The sequence below is a fragment of the Ailuropoda melanoleuca genome, chromosome 10, assembly GCF_002007445.2.
Source record: "Ailuropoda melanoleuca isolate Jingjing chromosome 10, ASM200744v2, whole genome shotgun sequence".
In the NCBI taxonomy this organism is placed as follows: domain Eukaryota; kingdom Metazoa; phylum Chordata; class Mammalia; order Carnivora; family Ursidae; genus Ailuropoda; species Ailuropoda melanoleuca.
This window is the reverse complement of record NC_048227.1, coordinates 96611562-96631165: the sequence shown is the minus strand read 5'-3', so window position 1 is coordinate 96631165 and position 19604 is coordinate 96611562. Positions and strand designations below refer to the sequence as shown.

The 19604-nt window shown below is 38.5% G+C and overlaps 1 long non-coding RNA gene across 1 annotated transcript in view; it reads right to left on the bottom strand.

The window, feature by feature from the left end:
• Positions 1 to 1543: 1543 nt before the first annotated feature.
• The window catches only part of LOC117804094, a 59514-nt gene continuing 41453 nt past the window's right edge, over positions 1544 to 19604 (bottom strand). Inside the window, exon 3 of the long non-coding RNA XR_004628266.1 lies at positions 1544 to 2020. This is a non-coding gene — a long non-coding RNA (uncharacterized LOC117804094). The remainder of the gene's footprint in view (positions 2021 to 19604) is intronic.

Genomic DNA, 19604 nt, shown 5'->3' with positions numbered 1-19604 from the left:
CCAGTTGTGTTGCAAGCGACAAATTTCTCCTGAAAATATTTTAAAACATTTAACATCCTTCCTAATGTAAAAATTATCCAAGCCAACATGCTGAGAAAGAAAATAATTAAAGGCAGCAGCACTGTCTAGAAACTAGTTGTTAACAAGTTTGAGAAACATGAAAAATTTTTTATCCCTAAGCATTGTATCTTATTTCACAAGTATAACTTGTCTTCACCATGTAAAGTAGGCATAATCATTATAATATAACCACCATCATGCTAGGGGAAGATCACTTCTTAGCTTTCTCTAATGAACAGTGTGAATTTAAATTGAACTTTTCTTTTTAATTCAAAGTTTATAAAACAAAGCTTCTTGGATTGGAACCTAAAATGTCACATTTGTTCAGCTTGTAATCAAGTAAAACTCAAAGAAATTACAAAGTCCTTATTTAAAATAATGTACAGCGTAGTTACTTTTAAGATGCAACCATTCCCTTAAAGTAATTAAGCCTTAAATTAGGTTCCAATTCAGGATGGCATCTGATTAAATGGGAATGGTTGTAACTAATCACGGCAGAAGGGAGCATGGCCCTTGGATCCATGCGCAGAATGTCGTCCTATGCTCCGGGTCTCTGCTTACCCTTTTAACCCAATATTCTTTTTCTTCCTGGTCATTGGCACCCTGCTGGTATCCACTCCTGAAATCAGCAGCAATACATCTACTGCTCTGCTCTTTTAGTAAGCTCAGAGCCTCGTGGCCCCTTCCTGACTCAGACTACCATGGTTTTGGCCACGTCAGCTGTTCCGTTCTTGTCTAAGCACCACACCTTTGTCTCTACTCTGAGGTCACACTGCTTTTTTCTACAGAACCCCTATGATAGCTCTGCAAGTTCCAAACTCAACTTCTTCCGTTACTCCACTGAAAATTTCTCAACCTCTCCTAGGCTACAAGGGAGCTTATAATGAATGGGCATGGAAGACCACTTGGCCAAACAAACTATCTCCACTCTTCAACTACTGGGGTTGCCCTACTGCACGCGGTGTAGTGATCTCTCCCCCCATTCCCAAATGTGCCACTAAGTACAGCCCCTTAGTATCAGCTTCGTGAGTTCCCTCCACCCTTCCATTTCTCCCATGAAAGGTTTCTGCATTCTCTTCCTGAATGATGTAACTTTCCTTGCACCATTCTCTCTTCCTACTGCAGGATCATTCCATAAACACACACTCCTCTTTAGGGCTAAAAAGAGTGGCAAGTACACAGGAAGAGTCAGATCACCAAGAAGAGAAAAGCATCCAAAGTTATTTCTAAAGTTGTCTCTATTCAAGTAGAAGCATGACCTTGGCATTCCTGCTTGTGCACGTGCTCAATAGTGTTCTACACACTGAGGGAACTGTGAGGAAGACTAAGCCATCTGTTTTCATTATCTGATTTACTTCATCATTTCCTTTCTTCTTATAAATGTATCCGTAATCTCAGCAATGAACGTCCCCATGAGTGCTAATGCAAGGCCATTCACGCAAATACTCTCTAAACATTGGTTTAACCTTGAATTTGTGTTAGCAGAGAACACCTGATTTATATTAATTCAAATTCTCTCTTTCTTTGTGTTCAAGAAGGATTTATTGTATGTAGCATATTTACTGAGTGACACTGCATTTTGACTTATTTGGAATTACGTTTTTACTTCAAAATCTTCTTATTCATTCATCACGGGGCAACATTAGTCACTCAAATTTGCTAAGGGTCAGGATACCTCACTTGGACTTACTAAATATCTCTTGGGTTTAGGCATATCAATGTTATAAACCAGGCCATGTCTGGGAGGTATAGTTGAAGATAGATCGAGATGATGAAACACGCTGTTCATGTCCGTGTTACAGTACTACCCCACGCATTATTTCCACTTGGAAGGAAACTGTTGGCAGCAACAAAATCATCAGACTTGAAGAGGCTTCTGGGTAGCTGGTCTTGCGGTCAAATATAAGTCTGCTGTTGTTCCTCACACCGCGACCCTCCATGCTCCAACAGTACTCAGCGACTGTGACAGAAGTTAAGAGAAGCAGAGCTTACTTTTCTATTTCTGCACAAGACAGAGTCGAGTTTGACTGAAGGAGGATCACTTTATATTTCACCAGTTATAACGGTCACAGGTGGAAGCCTGGCTTACCTGGCACAATAATTTAGTGTATTCCTGTCACACTGAGTGTGCCTTGTAGATTGGACCAGTAGCCTTTGAACTCTCTCTGCCCAGATGACTCGATTACTTGTCTACTACTTAGTCCTCTAGATCTCATCCAATTCCCTTCCTGCACACCCTGCAAACAACTTCCAGACTGATCCTTCTAAAATAAAAGTCTGATCATTATAGTCAGATTGCTGGATCTCCAAGATGGAGTTAAGAGCTCTCACTATGGTCCAGAAGGCCCTTCATTCTCTAGCTCGTCATTTTTAGTCACCTTGAGTTTGGTCATCTTCCCGAAACCGTTTGTGTGCATCCTTGCTACTCAAGGTCCGTGGAATAACAGCGCCCACTGAATCACCCACATGTACTGAACTAGAATCTACAGTTTAACGAATTCCTTCAAGAATTCTTGGGTACATCAACGTTTGAAAAAGCACTGGTCTGCATAATGTTAACCATTCAGTCAGAAATAAAATGACTTCCAAATAGTCCTTTAAAATTTATGAGTAAATCTTTATGTGTCTTAGCTTTCAATAAAATTTTAGTTGGATTTTGGTTAGAGGGAAAATCAAAATAGTTTGGAGAGAAATTGCCACTGGAAAGTAGCCTGCCTAGCTTACGTTGGATTCATTATTTTCTGGTAGAACAAATACCAAATATTGGGGGGGAAAATGTAACAAGCACATTTTTATTTTTCATCTCCTAATTGGTTGTTCCTCCTTGTGGATAAACCGGCATGAAATCCTACTAAAGCAACAGTGAATCCATCTCCTTCCCTTTGAAGGTCAGCACCGTCAGAACCCCTCTGATGGATTGACATGGTGTGAACTGCCATCCATGAGCAGGACCACTGAGGGCCCATAATGGCGCTCCAGTCAGCACTGTCGTGCTTGGTCACCCTGCATCAGAGCCTACATATCGGCACTCTGTGTACCTCCCCACCATTGTGGATACTGTTGCTGGTCAGAGCCCGCCTCCCCCTTCCTGTTCCGATAAATTCTGGCTTGCAGGCTAAGTTAACCAACTTGGTGCTTCGTTCTGGAGTTTGAACCTTGAGTGAGTGTCCTGAAGGCGAGGGAACACAGAGGCCACCGATCACAGCAGTGAAGTCAGTCCTGGTGATGGCCCTGTAGACAGATGGTTTGTGCTCAGAGCATCGCTCTCCTCCCTGCTCACCGCTTCCGGGCCCATTCCCAAGCCTCTGGCCAGTTTCCTTCTGATAAATTATCTCTTATTTTGAGTTAGCCAAAAATCGTTTCAAGGCTTACAACCAAAAACACTGAGAATAAACTCACCACGAAGAAAGTGGTCATGAGGACTAGAGCCCTCACCTAAGAATTGTGTCTACATGGTCACAGATAAGAGGTTATTTCTAGCCTGTGTATGACAGAGTTGGTAACTATCAGCGGCTCCGACACGAAGGAACTGTTTTTCAGTGACAAAGCATGGGCATCTTGGGGATCATGCTGGGGTAATTGCCTAAGCATTTTTTAAGGTTGTTACGAATTTATTATGCATAAAAAGCTTAATTTAAAAGCCAACGGTATAATAAAAAGATCTTTTCTTGGTCATGGCAGAACTGGTTCAAAATCATTTTCTCTTAAATGTATTCAGTCAGTGGACAGTTCTTTGTAAAAGATATGTATAGATATAGATATTGGTATCTATATTTATATATATCAATTCCTTTGTTATAATACAAGATTTATACTGTTTCTCCAGCAAAAAATAAAATAAAACCCCTTAGAAATATCGGCAAATATATTGAGAGCACTCTGTGAAAGGTGGGCCTCATTTAATGGGACATGTGTTGATGTAGCAAAATACATATAAACCTATAAAGGTGTTTTTTTATCCTTAAAATATCCCCAAAAACTAGCAAGACATTTTTCAAGAAACAGCTTCACTGAGCCATCGTATTTGAGAAAGGAGTTTGATATGTCTATTCCCCCAAACCTTTCTTTGTCATGGAAATCTGTCTGAATCTTCACTCATGCCCAAAGTCAAAGACCTGGACACCCAGGGCTCTCTGTCCACAGGGATGGCAAAGTGTGTGAGGCATTCTCTTTCCAGCTGTTTTTACCTCTTCCTCGGCCCCGAAAAGAAAGCAAGACAGTCAACCGGACATGGTGCTGGGAAGCGTGCGGCCACGTTTCCGACAGTAGCATCACGTGGCACAGTAAGGAAATATGACAGCAGAACACAGATAGCTCTTCATGGTTCTAGAGATTTTTTTGTTTGGGAACCTGATTTGTCCATCAAAGTAATTGAACTGCTCTTAAATTAAGGGTGGTGGGGAAAGGCGCCCAGGGGAAGCTGACTCCTCTACTGTGAGCAAGACTGCTTTCTTTCCAAACTTGAATAAGAACTTCATACCTGCTAGAATTATTTCATTTCTGCCTCCTTCTTTGAGGAAGAATATTTATTATTATTATCTTAGCATGTTAACTTTTCTAGTTTTTTTACATTTGTGATAGTTTTTGACATTTGTTATTGAACTTAAAACAAATATGCACATTCCAGATTTGTTTCAGTTCGTGATACTTTTTGAGTGAAACATAAGTAATAAGAACCCAGAAATCTCAAGAAAACAAATTGGGGAGTTTGAGAAGAATAAAGGTCAAGTGTACATGCCTAAGCAGTTATAATTTGCTATGTATAAAATCATCAAGTCCAGCACGTTAAAGTAGCTGGGGCAAACATTAATTTTTACCTGCACCTCTGTTAATATCTTTTTTTTTAAAGATTTTGTTTATTTATTCGACAGAGATAGAGACAGCCAGCGAGAGAGGGAACACAAGCAGGGGGAGTGGGGGAGGAAGAAGCAGGCTCACAGCGGAGGAGCCTGATGTGGGGCTCGATCCCATAATGCCGGGATCACGCCCTGAGCCGAAGGCAGACGCTTAACCGCTGTGCCACCCAGGCGCCCCAATATCTTTATTCCATAAACCCCTGTTACTAAAATCAACACTAAAAGAATTGAGGTGAGGTGTTCATATATCTTTCTGCTACCTGCCTGTCATTGGAATCTCAGAAACCAAATGAAATCACATTCATTTGGATTATTTTTCCTTTATAATTATTTATTAATGCCACTGAAAATTGCTTTTATATAAGTTCTAAAATTCATCTCCTAAATAAGCTAGAGTGTAAATAAAATGTCACAGGAAGTCTTTACACATTGGAAAACTGGTTCAACACCCTGGAGGTGCTGTCACATGGCATTCTCCCAACAAAGCATGAAACAGTAGAATTAATAGACATTTACCAGATAAATATTTGCATTTTTTATGAGTATATATCATCTGAAAAAGTGAGGTTATAGGTACAGATTTTATTTTAAAAACATTTTTAAATTTTTTTTTTTTTTTGCTTTCTTTTAAAATAATTTGTAGGGCACCTGCGTGATTCAGCCAGTTAAGCACATGACTCTTGGTTTTGGCTCTAGTCGTGATCTCAGGGTCCTGGGATCGAGCCCCACATCGGCTCCACGCTCAGCATGGAGTGTGCTTGGGATTTTCTTTCTCTACCTCTGCCACTCCCAACCCCCGTTCACTCATGCTCTCTCTCTCTCTTCTCTCAAATAAATAAATAAATCTTTTAAAAAATAAATAAAATGAAAGAATTTGTCCTTCAAATGGGTTTGAAGCCATATGTATAAAAAACTATGCTTTCAATATTGCTTTTTAGTACATTTATATGATGATCTCCCCTACTGTTTAGTACTTTTGACTTATTTCATGTTTACTTTAAATACATCTTCTGCTAATACCTTTTAGTGATTCTTTTCAACTAAAAATAACAACAGACATTCAAGAACTAAGAAAATATATACAATGAACATATCCTCACCAAAATATTTGAAGATGAATGAGATTAATTTGGCTTATGTTAATACAGACTTCTCTAGCCATCTGGAGTTTACTTTTGTGGGAGAAGTCTGAGACAAGCTAATTGGTATTATTTTTACAATAAACAATTTGGTGTTCTACTTTCTTTCTTGCTCAAATGCCTTTCTGCTTGGTTAGAGGTTCCCAAACTTTCTTGGTTTGTGGCACCCTTAAATAATTTAATATTTCTTAATAACCATCCTTAAATGATTTAATAACCACAATTACTTAATAACAGAATGTATGTGCCTGTTGATCACAACACATCTTCTCAAACCTTGCAATCGAATTAGGTACCTCCAGCCTCATTTCTTGTTCCATATTGATTTTCACATGGTATGTGCTTTTTACCAAAGCACCCATCAAAAATCCAGGTTCACACAGATATGACATCATAAAAAGGAATGTTGCACCATCAAAAATTGAAATCAGGAACTACCTTCAACAAAGAATTTAAACAACATTTGAAAGATGTCCAGTATCCCAGTTTCCCTTAAAAATTTAAAATATCCTAGGGTTCCGGGATGGCTCAGTCAGTTAATCATCTGACTCTCGATTTCGCTTCAGGTCATGATCTCAGGGTTGTGAGATTGAGCCCCTATGTGGGGGCTGCTTGAGGATTCCCTCTCCCCCTTTCCCTCTGCCCCTCTCGCCCCTTGTGGGTTCATATGCATTCTCTCTCTCTCTCAAATAAATTAATAAATAAATCTTTAAAAAAAATTTAAAATATCCCACTGTGCCCCTGTGAGCTTATGGTGGTGCCCCAAGGCATCTTAAGGCAAAGTTTGGGAACCAAACTAAAGCAAAGTTTAAAGGATTCTTTCTTTAATCTTGAAATTGTACAATATTATGATACTAAATGAAAATGTGGGTTTCTTGCCATTAAATCTTTTGACTAATAGAGAGCCTTATTTTAATCAGTAAACTCTACAGTTTACATGTATTCTTTAAATATTTTAAAAATTTCTTTCTGGCTTGCAGACAGCTGCCTCTTCACTATGTCCTCACATGGCCTTTCGTCTGTGCACACACACACTTCTTGGTGTCTCCCCCTCTTCTTACAGGGACACCAGTCTTATTGGATCCGGGCTCTGCCATATGACCTCATGCACCTTCATTTACCTCCTTAAAGACCTTCCTCCACGTGCAGTCACATCTGAGGTAAGGCTTCAGCATACGAATTTGAGAGGACACAATTCCATCCATAACAAGGTGCCTGTGAAAGCTCTGAGCTTACTCCTTTACACACAAATACTTGTTCCCCTCACTCCCCTCGTTTTCAATTTATAGGAGCCTCTTTGCTTCTTGTCAACTATGGTTTCACCATCTTGTCCTCTATTTCTTATTTCATGTAATTTATGTTTTCCTGAATTTAGTGACTAGGGGGAAAATGCACCTTTTAAATCGTACAACTAAATTTTTTTCTAAAGAATACCTTTTCTCTGCTATAATCTTTGCACTTCAGCTTACAGCATTTCTCCAGCATAACCCTTTGGTTGGTTTTACCGTTGCTCTTTCTCCAGTCTATTGACTTATCTTTCAGTAAGTGGAAAACTACTAAGTGTCCATTTCTAGCGTTTATTTATAAACAGATAAAAGTTCTGTGAGTGATCCATGATTCCCTTCACTGTGCGTCTGGTCACTTGTACAGTTCTTTCTCCTTGGCCCTCCGGCTGGGGGTTTGGTTGATAGGTGTTGACTCTAATGAAAATTTTAGCACTTTAAAATCTTTTCTTGAGTGTGAGACTGCAGAACTGAGAAGGGACCAGGTGGCCACCAGGGTTTGATCATCTGATTATGATCATTGGAGTTTATTTCTGAAGTCAGAAATTGTCCAGTTATTTTCTTTCCCCAAAAATGTATGTAACATAAACCTACATGGTATCAGTAGGAACTGGGGCTTCAGAATCTATTCATCAAACAGGTATTAAAGGAGGAATGCGGGTAATAAATATTTATAGCTGTATATCCGTAGCCTTGACACTAGCTTCTTTGTGGGAGAAATGGTTTCTTTTCTCTGGTATACAGAGAGCAGAGTTTCTGCAGTTTAGGTCATAGACAGTTAGCTAATCAAGGAATCTGCTACTACCTGCAAATCCACAGAGCTCAAGATTGATCAAATAAATATATTCTTTATCTAAAATGAAAAAGATGAATATCAAATTGGTTCCACATCAGGATTAAAATTATTAACCTGTAAGTGTTCCCAGACTTCTTTCTCCCCACCTCCCTCAAAATGGAATTCTCTGCCTTGCTCCATTTAGGACTCTTTTCTACCCACTCTGTTGTATGCAGGAGGCTTTCTTATTAGACCAGGTACGTTGGCTCTTGTGAGAGAATTGGAGGAAGGTAAGAGGGTCGGAGGAAACTGTGAGGTGCCCAAAGGTGACTGTTGCAGAAAAATGTAGGAACAGAGCATGCTGGGCATAGGAGCAGCTTTGGTGTGAGTCAGGTATATGGGAAGGGAAACAAAGGGAATTTTAAGTACTATTGGGGACTGAGTGTTCCCTTTATGCATCATTTTGGAATTACTCTTGCTTTCCAAGACATTCTTCTTTCCACAGTGGGGTTGAGTCACCCAGGTCAATGTTTTCAAGTGTCATATTTAATGGTGGTAATGGGAGTAAAATTGGAGTTTTGAAGCCAAGGTGTTTCACCCAGCTGGATTTTAGATTGAAATCATCACCTTTGATCTGAGCCACATGCGCATTTTCAGTAAGTCTCCCTAGATTCTGCAGAGAGGAATAGAGGGAAAATCTGCACCCAGCACGAACGACAGTGGTTTTTGGACTACCACCAGAAAGTAAAAGGGATCTCGTGGAGACCACACTGAGATTGGAATTTCAATCTGGGGGGAATGCCTGGTTTGGTACTGGATGTTCCAGGCAGAAAACCAGATTTGTGCAATGTTATGCCAGTTAACTAAATTGAGAAAATGTTTTAAACTTCCCAATGAGTACTGACCAGGAACTGGACTCTTCAGTGGACACCAAATTTCTTTTAGAGATGCCAGCCCAACTGGGGCTGGTACAAAGGTTTGACTTGGCTCAACACAATACAACCTTGGGGACATGGCCTTGACTAGGGCCACCCAGTCTGGACCCCCTAAGACAACCTACTTGCCACCAGAAAATTAAGACATTCTTGGGAAATAATTGGCAGAATATAAGAAGAAGAAGCTTGACATCAAGTTAAATGCTTTCACAGAGACAGGAAAGGGATGAAAAATCGCCATCATATAAAACTTTATAAAGCTTTGTGCTAGAAGAATTTCTTTCTGGACTCAAAGCCACTGGGATGGATGTCTCCATTAGGGTCTGCCCCAGAAAAGGCAAATTGTGACAGGGACAACAACTGCAAAGGAGATTAAACTCAAAAGTAAATGCCAGTGACCCAGGGAACAAACAATACTCTGGCTTTATGTTCCACTAGGAAGAACCACTACATGCTGTCTGCCAGGGTTTGGGATTAGGGTAAGATTTAATTACACATATAAAAAAATTTTTTTAAGAATATAGTATTGGTTTATATAAGACCTAATTTTATTTCTTTCTCATGTAAGGAAGTCTAAAGTTAGGCTAAAATTGGTTGTTCCATAGTAACTTCTGCAGTGGTCCCCCCAGGCTTCTAGTTGTTCAGGACAGTGGAAGGAAGGACAGAGGATTGTGGCACTGCTAGCACTCTGACACACCCTTTTACTAGACTCCCACATAACTGGAAGTTAGTTAAAAGGCTGTATCTAGTTGTAAGGAAAAGAAGAAAAAAAAAAGGAAGGAAGAAAAAAAAAAGGAAGAAAGAAAATGTATGATTTGCTGGCACATTTTTACTTCGTTATTGGAATTATGTTAGCAAAGAAGGTGAGAAAGAATATTGGGGTAAAAAACAAACAAACAAACACTAGTAGTTTCTGCCCAAGGACTGTAAAAATAGCATTTCAATCCCAGGAGAATATAAGCTATGAAAACATTAGACATTAGTGTGCAACTCTGGTCTTTACTCAGATGCTGAGGAGAAAAAGAAGGTGGTTCTCAGAACTGAATGAGAGAAGAGTCAGCTCCAAGTACCCTTGAGTCCTGGATAACAGGTGGTTATGTCTTCCCATGTTCAAATGCACACACATACACATACCCAGGACTCATTTTGTTTTGGGTTGTGACAAACAAGACCATGCTCATTGCTTTGCAACTCGCTTCTTTATGCAGGACAATTGCTCTACATTTGAAAAGACATAGATTCTATTTCGTTTTTAATGTTTCAGAATATTTAATATAATAACTAGAGCATGGATTTCAATATGGCTGAATATGTAGATAGTTTCAAATCTTTGCCAGGTTTCTTTCTTACAATTATGTGTTATTACCTTTATTTTTATTTTTTTAAGATTTTATTTATTTGTTTTAGAGAGAGAGAGAGCAAGCACAAGTGGGGGGAGGGGGAGGGGAAGAAGCAGACTCCCTGCTGAACAGAGAGCCCAGTGCAGGGCTCGATCCCAGGACACTATGATCATGACCTAAGCTGAAGGCAGACGCTTAACCAATTGAGCCACCCGGGTGCCCCTACTTTCTTTTTTTTTTTTTTTAAGATTTTATTTATTTATTTGACAGACATAGAGACAGCCAGCGAGAGAGGGAACACAAGCAGGGGGAGTGGGAGGGGAAGAAGGAGGTTCATAGCAGAGGAGCCTGATGTGGGGCTCGATCCCAGAATGCCGGGATCATGCCCTGAGCCGAAGGCAGATGCTTAACCGCTGTGCCACCCAGGTGCCCCCCCTACTTTTATTTTTATAACATAGATTCTTAAAAATGTAATTGCTAAGCTGCAGAGATGTCAAGAACTGTGAAGACTCTGAGATTTTTACCCTACTTCCCAGTTAACAAAGTAGTCTGCCACATTTTCATGAGTCCTGACAAAGGACATAAGACTTATAGGTAAGAGACAAAGGACACTTTATTACTTGTAGTAATAGTAGTAGCCTTATGACCAATATTCACACTAGTGTCTTAAGTTCCAATTCCCATAGAGTGATGGAAAGAGGGTCAAGTAGCCACAATGTTACAATAGAGGTACCTAAACTTAAGGAACTCGAATATCTTATAACAGGCAGTAAATACATCTGTTCTTTGCTCCAGAGGAAGACACGACCTTTATCTTCCCAGGTTCTTTACCATGCAAGTCATCCTTGAAAAGATAGTTTGAATATAACACTTACAGCACAAGAAACAAAATCAAAAATAAGCAAGTGGGATTACATCAAACTAAAAAGCTTCAGCACAGCTAAAAAAAAAAAAAGACAACCTACAGAATGGAAAAAAATATTTGCAAACCATCTATCTGATAAAGAGTTAACATCCAAAAGATATGAAGAAATTATTTAACTCAATAGCAAAAAATAAAAAATAATAATAATAACCCAATTTAAAAATGGGCAAAGGGACTGAATAGACATTTCTCCAAAGAAGTTATACAGAAGGCTCATGAAAAAAATCACTCTTCTGGGAATATATCCAAAGGAAATAAAACACTGATGTGAAGAGATATCTGTACCCCCCCTGTTCACTGCAGCGTTATTTACAACAGCCGGGACATGGAAACAACCTAAGTGCCCATTGCTGGATGAATGGATAAAGAAGTTGTGAGATATACAGATATAGATAGATATAGATATAGATACACACACACACACAATGGAATATTGTTGAGCCATAAAAAAGGCATGAAATCTTGCCATTTGTGACATAATGTATGGACCTTGAAGCCATTATGTTAAGTCCAATAAGTCAGACAGAGGAAAACAAATACTGTATGATCTCACTTATATGTGGAATCTCAACTTAAAAAGAAGAAGAAAGAAAAGAAAAGAAAAGAAAAGAAAAGAAAAGAAAAGAAAAGAAAAGAAAAGAAAAGAAAAGAAATGCCTCATAGAAAAAGAGAACAGACTTGTCACTAGAGGCAGGGGTGAGGGGAGGGGGAACTGGAGGATGGGGGTCCAAAGATACAAACTTCCAGTTATAAGATAAATAAGTACTAAGGATGTAAGGCACCACATCATGACTATAGCTAACCCTGCAGAATGGTATACAGAAGTTGTTGAGACGGTAAATCCTAAGAGCTCATATCACAAGGAGAAAATATTTTCCCTTCTTTTTCTTTCTCTTCTTCTCATGTTCTAGATGAGAAAAGGGATGCTAGTTGAACCTGAGGTAATCATTTCACAATATATGTGCTCTGTGCTTTAAACTTATGCAGTGATGTATGCCAGTTATTTCTCCATAAAGCTGGGGGAGGGGGAAGAGAGTTTGGAACAAAGGCAATCAATCAGTGCCCCTGCTTTCAAAAAGTACAGAAATACAAGAGACCCTTGGAAAACTGTCTCTCCATAAAAAGGCCTGGGTATATTCACCTTTAGTAACTATTGTCAAATTACTTTTCAAAAAAAGCTGGAGACATTTGCCTGCCATAATATTTGTAGAAACTAGTTTCCCCACAGCCCACTAACCTTGACATTTAAAGCCCCTTCAATTTTGGTTGAAAGTTTGAAAATGATATTTAAGAATTACTGTAATTGTATTTCTTTGACTGTGTTTGAATTATGTACATTTTCATGACCTTACTGGATATTTGTATTTTTTTCTTTTCTTATTGCCTATTTATATATAACTTACTCACTTTTTACTATAGGATTGGGTTTGTCTTTTATTTATAAGTTTCTGAGAGGTGGTTATGCTAAGGATAACAAGGCTTTGTGTTACAAATATTTTTTCTAAGTTATCCGTTTTCTTAACTTTGCTTAGCTGACTTTTGCCATATAAATTTAAAAACTTGAGGGAGTCAAAACTTTTCTCTTTGAATTCTTTTCCTCATCCAACCAAATCACATACAAATACTCTTAAAATTTCTCTAATATTTTTATCACTTTATTCTGTCTTTGTCAACTTTTAATCTAAGTTGGATTTATTTTTGTTTAGTCTGTCTCCAATTTCGCTGAAGAATGGCCATTATGTTAACATCACCTATTTAATAAGCCATTTTTTTTGGCAACTGAATTGCAATACCAACTTTTTCAAGTTTTAAATTCTCACATGCATTTATATACTCAGCTGCAATTTCTCACATACATTTTTATTTACCACTGGTCTCTGTATTCTATGCCATTGGTCTACTTGTTAACTTGCATATGAATATCATAGTGTTTTGATTATAATAAAATACATAGTAAGAAAAGTCCTCCCACCTGGTGAAATGTTGGTAAATAATTAGTAACCCACTGACCCCAAAGCCCTGATTTGTAACATTTGCTTACTTCCCTGGTATAAACATCCCACCATGTCTGACTTACAGCTATCAGTACAATGTCACTTTTCCTAGAATTGAAGTTTTTTAAGATCATAACTATCATTTCTTGAAATTTGGGAATAATTAATCTGTAAAACTGTTTTTGTCATGTGTTGTCTTTGTCTTGTTTGTCCATATAAGTATGTATGAAAGTAAAGATTTTAATTAATAATTTAGTTTCCCTAATGATGTAAGAGAACTCAGCTTTCTGTTTCCTCCTGATTCAATTTTGGTAGAAATTCAATTCCCCTAAGTTTTCAAATTTCTGCCAATAAAGCTATATGACATTCTATATTATTCTTTCAGTATGTACTGCATCTAAACTATGGCCCTTTTATCACTTCTTAAAAAAAAAAAACAATTATTTCCGATTTCTCTTTTTGTATTATGATCTATCTTGTCAAAAGCTTGTGAAATGTATTTTTGTTTGAAATATTCTTTTGTCTTTTTTGATTCTCAATTATAACTTTATCATCATAATTTCTTTTGCATTTCTTCTGTTCTTAAGAAGGCTTTTTCTAGGGGCACCTGGGTGGCTCAGTCTGTTAAGCGGCCGGCTCTTGATTTTTGCTCAGGTCATGATCTGAGGGTCCTGGGATTGAGCCCACATCGAGCTCTGTGCTCAGCCACGGAATCTGCTTATGGATTCTCTCTCCTCTCATCTGCCCCTCCCCCAGCTCATGCATGTTCCCTCTCTCTCTCTTTCTTTAGCTCTAAAATAAATAAATAAACCTTTTTTTTTAAAGAAAAGGAAGCTTTTTCTAAAAGAAATACTTGAAGACTATAAATTTCCCTATAGGTACTGCTTTAGCTGCATCAATAAGCTTTGATACACAATACTTTTGCTTTCATTTAGTTCAAAATATTTTCTAATTTTTGATACATGATTGGTTCCCTTTTGTCAACTTCTAAGCACATGGCAGTTAAAAGTATTTTTTTTGTTTAATCCATTCTGTAAAACAAAACAAATATAAGTTTAGATGATAGATATACAATTTTAAACAGTTAAAGTATGAATGGTCATGTTAAGAAGTATTTTTTCCCTCTTTTAGTAAATTTTAACTCATATATCTCTGGTTTTCTTATTTTGATCTATTAAAAGGAAATTTAATAATAGATTTCTGATGTTGTCCTGTCTTATCAGTTCTATAACAGATGTATTCATGTTATAATGTCTCTCGAATATGTTGATACACATGCTTGCTAATATTTAGGGTTTTTACATCAATATTTATAATTAAACTGGACTGTGGTTTTATTTTTTGTTTCCTTTTTGTTAGGTATTGGTATCATGCTTTGTAATCATATAGGAAGGTTTTGAAATGTTCATTGTTTTTTACATGTCCAGAATAATTTTTAAAACATTGCAATCATCAGCTTTACTGCTGTCTTGTAAAAATAATTTTTCTATAACAAGCAATCTCTTTATACCTTCTGTATCTTCTGTGGCCAATTTTGTCATTTGTATTGCAAAATGCAATGCTAAATCAACAAATCCATACAGTTAAACATAGTTCTTACTAACTGGTAAATCAAACCGTCAAGTTTTAAAAGATACATATTTGAAGACCACAATTATCAACATTTGGAAGTTTTCACCATAAAGGCTGCTAAGGCTTAGATTATGACCATACTAGTGGATGAAAAGATCCTTGCCCACCTTCCTTATCCTTTTATTGGTATCTCAGCATCCCCATGAAAAATAGTAAAGGATAGTATCTGCCTCTTGCTGAAAACACAAAACATCGGACAAATGCTTCCATCAGAGGAGATTCTATGAACTTGCAAGAATATCCTAGGTAAGAGTGGCCTGAGAGGGCACCAAACCCTAAATACAAGTCTACAAATACTGTAAAGCTGCACCATTTTGCCCCAACATCCCAGTTGGGGATATAAGAGCTGAGGCCGGGGACATGAGAATGGACTTGGAGTGAGAAAACAGAAAACCCTCACTGCAGACACAGCACCTCGATGAGAACAGTGCCTCACCTCTGCCTGGCAACTTACGGCCACTGCCTTGGAAGATGGGCTCTGGCGACCACCCACCACCTTTTCTGGTCACGTATCCCCTCTCAGCGGTGCTGTACACTGAGACCCCTTTTAGATAAGTCCATGCTATCTCCCTGTCACAGGTCCACATCGGGTCCCTAGACACGTATCTTTGTGCTGTTATTTGCAGAAGAGCACGTGGCTCCGAATGAAGGCCTCTTTACCTCACTGTTGAGCAGGGCAGCTCCCGTCATAGCCTCTCATTTTTATTTTTCTCCTAACAAGAGTCAGTCACAAGTCCTTAAGCTACCTCATCTCCAGAAAGAATAAACAGCTAGAGTAGTCTATAACGCAAAAACGATATCAAAAATAACAACAGGCTTTCAACTTGAAACATGTTCTTGGAAGTATAGGAAAAAAATAAGCAAAAATAGAAAGGAAAATCAAAAAAGAATAATAAAGCCAGACGAACTGTAGCATATATTAAAATATATTATGTACCTACAGTAACAAAATTCCTGATTCTGTCTATTAATGGGATCAAGAGATTGATGGGGCAATGGCTACGAGCATTACCAAGTGTGAAGGAGAACCCACAGGAAGAAGGCACAGGGGTTCACAGTCTCTCCCTAACTCATGGGGACACACTGGGACTGGCCACAGGTCGACTTTCTCATGGAATGTGCCCTAGCAGTGGGACTCTGCCACCCTGCTTCTCTCCATCACTGTAGGGTTAACGTAGAAGCCATCTGCCCAGAGAGCTGTGCTTTAGTACTAGAAGCTCCTGGAGACCTTGTGGGAGGTTGAAACCACACTGAACCTTCTCCCTAGGAGGAAGAGAAGCCATAGGTCCTAATTAGAGTGTCATGGGGCAATGTGGAGTGAGCTACTGGGGACAATTGAAGACAGTCCTCTCTCAGCCAATGGACAGAAGAGAAACATTAGAAGAAGATCCAAATGAGTATGGGAATTTAGTAACTGGTAAACATAAGATCTCAAATAATGGAGGAAAGATAGATTACTCAAAATACAGTATTGAAACAATGAGATCACAACCTGGAAATGAACTCCAAATGTATCAAAGATTTAAATATTTTAGAATAACAAGACCATGGCAAATTAATTTATACATATACATATATTCCCATATGTGTGTTTTTACATTTTTAAGTACAGTGGAAACATGCCATGCACACTGCTCTGCCTTCTGCTTGTTTTCACTTAGTTATACACACGTACCCACACACGTACATGTATACAAATACACACACACATACACATACATATATACATAGAAATATATAGACTACTTCTCTGGAAAAATAAGCAATTGGTCACAGTGACAGCTCCTGGAGATGAATAATAATTGACTATGATAGAGAAAAACTAGATATTTTGTGCCTTTTAAAATTTTTACCCCTTTTATTTATATTGCCCATTATAAAAACATAAGTAAACTCTTAAGGAAGTAAAAAAAAAAAAAAACACCTAAGTAAATTTTAAGGAAATATATGTTATAAGCTGAATTGTTGCCCCTGTCCAAATTCACGTGTTGGAGTCTTAACTTCCAGCACCTCAAAATATGACTATATTTGGAGATAGGTTCTTAAAGAGATAAAGTTAAAATGAGGTCATTAAGGGATGGGATAGGTGGGCAAAGGGTATTAAGGAGAGCACATGTTGTGATGAGCACTGGCTGTCATATGTAAGTGATGAATCACTGAATTCTACTCCAGAAACCAATACTGCACTGTATGGTAACTAAGTAAAATTTAAATTAAAAAAATAAAAATAAATAGACAAAATAAAATGAGATCATTAGTTTGAACCCTAATCCAGTATGACTGAGGTCCCTATAAGAAGAGATTAGGACAACGACATGCATAGAGGGAAGACCGTATGAAGAGCTAGGGAGAAGACAGCCATCCACAAGCCAAGGAGAAAGGTCTCAGAAGAAACCAACCCTGCCGACACTTTGATCTCAAACCTCCAGCTTCCAAACTGTGAAAAAATAAATTTCTTTTGTTTGACCCACCCCACCGTGGTACTTTTTTTATGGCAGTCCTAGCAAACTAATATATATTACATGTTATTATATGTATAATATATATTATATATAATATATGTATCTGTGTGTATGTATGTTTATACATATACGTACATATGCAGTAATGCAAAATTGAAAGTGGGATTTAATTGTACCTTATGGCTTTTCTTTACAGTAATAATTGGAAATGAACATTTTTTTACTATAATATTTGTGTGAATCCACTTGGTTCTTAGAGTTCTTTACTTTTTAAATAAAAATCAGGTTATTGTCGTTTTTTTCCTTACACAGATGCTGAGTCTTAAAGGTCAAGTACCCTTAATTACCTGGGCAAAACAGATCAAAAAATATAACAGCCTCATCAGGTCATTCACAGAATTATTTGGTGGTCTCATTGTATTTCTTATGGAAAAGGCTTTTTATAAATTACCCTCAGAATTCTTGGTTTGTTTTTTTTTTTAATTCTCCCAGGTAAATGAACCTGGAGTATACATTTGACAAGAGGTTCAAATACATGTTTTGCAAACACAGAATTCTTTTTTTTTTTTAAGATTTTATTTATTTATTGACAGATATAGAGACAGCCAGCGAGAGAGGGAACACAAGCAGGGGGAGTGGGAGAGGAAGAAGCAGGCTCATAGCGGAAGAGCCTGATGTGGGGCTAGATCCCTTAACGCCGGGATCATGCTCTGAGCATGAAGGCAGACGCTTTAACCGCTGTGCCACCCAGGCGCCCCTGCAAACACAGAATTCTTAAGTGGAACAGCAGTTACATTCATTTTCACTTCTTTGGTTAACCCTAAAGTGAGAACCAACAGCGAGCTTCCAAAGCCCAGGCGCGCCCGCTAGGAAGTCACCTCCAAACTGCAGAATTGTTGAGGGAAACAGCACACAATTCCAGCACGGAGAGGATGGGGGATGGAAACCTGGGGTGAGTTACTAAATATTAAAAAGTAGGTACGAATTCATTTAAAGATGCTTTATTTCTGTGTTTCTTTTTCATCCCTGGCTCATATGCACAATTTAAAATCAGCAACATATGGTCAATTTTATAATATACGGTGAAAATGAACCAGAGAGGAATAAACAGCAAGCCAATGAATTCCGATTGGGAATATTCGACTTTTGGATTGCTAAACAGGAGAATCATTTCAAAGGGAATAATGACAGAAGCCACAGGGTCTTTGATGTTTGCCTCTCCCCGTGGAGCGCTACCCTTTTCTAGACTCAGCATGTTTGCAGAAGCAGCTGTACTCGTTGCTAAACACCAGATTCCTTCCTTTATTTTCCTCACTTTGAATCTGCAAAATATTTAAACTTTTTCCAAGTAATGTTGGACGCGATAATGTAACGGATGTCAATTTTAAAAGAAGAGTCTCCTTCCGCTCTAGCTCAGAGCTCCACTCTCCCATCCAACAGCGGCAAAAACAAGTGGGGTGATTTGTGTTTTAACTCTGCTTATGCGAAGCTGATAATGAATGTAACCACTTAGGCGCCTCATCTCTGTCCTTCAGAAGTTTGTAATCTATGATACCAGAAAAGCCATAATATATTCACGTCATAGACCGCTTTAGCGACAGGAAGGGGAACAAGTCACGGTCAGACGGAGATCCGCAGAGGGACTAGGGGCTGAGGACTAGGGGACAGGTGGAGTTGGCATGCTCACTGCCTGGATTTCCAACAGATCGGGGCTAGTTTTGCAACGAGAGTAAGACTTCAGAAGCTCTTGAAATGACGGGATGGAGCCATATTTTTCTAGAGCAGGTGATTTCTCAAATGTTCTAGAACCTAGCTGTATCGTACACAGGACTCAAGAGCATGACTCACACTGTGAGCTTAGCCTGTATCTATCCTTCTCCTGGGGGAGGAGGGGAGGGGAGTCTATGCAGGTAACAGAGATAAGTGCAAACTTCAGGAACTGGAACGTGAAGTTTAATCATCAGGATGGGGACGCCTGGGTGGCTCAGTGGGTTAAGCATCTGCCTTCGGCTCAGGTCGTGATCTCAGGGTCCTGGAGTCGAGCCTTGCATCCGGCTCCCTGCTTGGCGGGGAACCTGCTTCTCCCTCTTCTTGCCATTCCCCTTTTTGTGCACTTGCTCTCTCTCTCTCTCTTTTTCTCTCTCTCTCTCTCTCTAACAAACAAATAAATAAAATATTTAGAAAATAATCAGAATGTATTAGT